Below are 2,440 nucleotides of genomic sequence, written 5' to 3' on the forward strand. Positions count from 1 at the left end.
AGGAAATGTTTCAAGGTGTTACACGTTGGGTTACTGGCAAATTTCTTTCAAGAGATTTAAGATAGGATGAAACTCTTGTTCATTATATTTTGGCTAATGAATGTTACTTTTTGAGCTAAACAGCAATAGAGACATAGCTGTGTTACAGTTCCAATAGGAACTTGCATGGGGAGGTTCTTCACCAATTTTTGAACTGCAAGTCAGTACTTATCTATATCCCAAACTTAGATGAACATTCTTGATGTGAACCAAGTATGCTGTTTCTCTGACAACCAGGTCTTTGAAATAATGGGGCAGAGGATCAGGAGCCTGCTACTCAAGCGAAGGTATGTGTTCAGTTAACTACAGAAAGATTAAAAGACTTTATCTATCTGTGGTGAGAGTCAAAATTAAGGTTTTTTGGGGAAATCAGAATTGGGGCATGGAAAGCCAGGCAAAGGACAAAACACACATAATACTTTGGGAATTCAACGGAATAGAATACATTTTTTGTATTTCATTTTTAAAAAGACCTTGAAAAGTGGTGAAGTGTAAATAAGTTTTACTCTAATACTCATGAACGTATAATTTCTTATGAAACAAGAATAAAAAGTGTCAAAATGAACCCCAATAGGAGGCTGATGCCAAATCTGCTTTGCCAGTCAATTCTCTGCCCAGCTCCACAGGCTGACACAGGACTCCCTGAGAAAGTGGCTGCAGATTTGGGACTTACATTTTAGCAGGTTATGGAGTCAATATGATAGGCTACTTCCTTCTGCAAACCTAACATTCAGCAATGTTTGTGTACTCAAGGCTACAATGTACTCAAAGCCACAAACATTGAAGAATCTGTGCTGGTTGGTCTACAGTTCACAGTGATCATGTATTTCAGGGTGTATAGCAACTGAACCTCATGAACCAAATTCTAGCTGCCATCAGCAACTGGTAAGCAGCATTGTTCAGGACATGGTACCTGAATCTAGACTGTAAATTACCTAATTTCCCTTACCTAAGCACCTTCCTTCAGAAGTTACAATGGTGCTGGTTCCAGGTAAAGGAGGAAGAATTGCTTTCTCCCCACAGTATCTCATGCTTGGGGCCCAAAGCTGCTCTGCCTCTGACCGCTCTCTTGTGAACAGTGCTGTCAGTACCAGGTTCTCATCTATAATCTCAATAAACTCATGAAACATCGCTACTAGTTTCAGGTCTTTATTGCTCTCATTGTGCAGATCAAGGACAGACAAAGAAGCAAGATGGCATAAGAACCGCCCCTTTCCTTCTAATGTCCATCTTTTTGCGCAGTTAATTTTTAAAGAAGGAAATCCTCCTAGACACAGAAAGTCTATGGCTGCCTACACTGAAAACAGTCTCAGTACTGAGCTTTATTCAGAATAAACACTTCTAATCCCAGAAACATTGAGGAATAATGTCATTCCTTGTCAGAGGTTTATACAAGAGGGCAACACAGAGTTTCTGGCAGTGTGTCTTCTTTAGCAACTCTAGCCCCCAAATGCTCTATTTCTATTTCCTCCTTCAACTTCCCACTCTCTTAATGGTATCACCATTTCTTCATCTTACGTTATTTTCTCCTATCCACCCTTCCTCTTCCTTCAACCCCACACTGTTAAGAACTCCTCATTTGGTGAATTTCCCACCCTAGTCTCTCTCTAATAACCCCATTTCAATCCTTTGCTTTTGTGCTCTAAAATCTTTCCTCTGTTTCTCCATTTTTCAGTTTATGGTTGATTCGCTATTCTACTCTTCCTTTTTTTTTTTGCTGGTCCTTCTTTGCCCATTTTCCAATTCTGCCTTTTACATCTCTGTAATTTATTTGGGAAACCCAGAACAACTCCTCTTCATTTTGTTATGCTAACCCACTGTACAGACACTGGAGACTCTAAATTCAGAGCATATCTCACCCCAGGACTTTCATTAATTTGTCCCACCAATACCTTTCCTTGAGTCCCCAACCCAATATGCACAACCCCAGAAGACCCCATTTGAGTTGAACATTTCTGTTTCTGAGACAAGATTTTGCAATTTCTTCTAGAATCAGTTTTGGAAGTTTGTGCCTTTCTAGGAATTTGTCCACTTCTTCTCATTGTCTAATTTGTTACCATATGATTGTTCAAAGAATTCCTTTGTCTTCTTTCATTTCTGAAATGTCAGCAGTTTATGTATTTTTTCACTCCTGATTTTATTAATTTGAGTCTTCTCTCTTTTTTCTTGGTCATTTTAGCTAAAGTTTAGTCTATTTTGTTTATCTTTTCAAAGAACTTTCTTTTAGAATCTCTGATATTCTCTAATTTTCCATTTTTTATATCATGTTTTTCCATTCTAACCTTTATTATTATTTGTTCTGCTTATCTTAGGCTTAATTTGCTCTTCTTTTTAAAGTATCTGAAGGTGGACATTAGGAAATTGATATAATTTTTTGAAGATATAGCCATTTACAGTTATG

Source organism: Dasypus novemcinctus, chromosome 13 (assembly GCF_030445035.2).
Source record: "Dasypus novemcinctus isolate mDasNov1 chromosome 13, mDasNov1.1.hap2, whole genome shotgun sequence".
Lineage (NCBI taxonomy): Eukaryota > Metazoa > Chordata > Mammalia > Cingulata > Dasypodidae > Dasypus > Dasypus novemcinctus.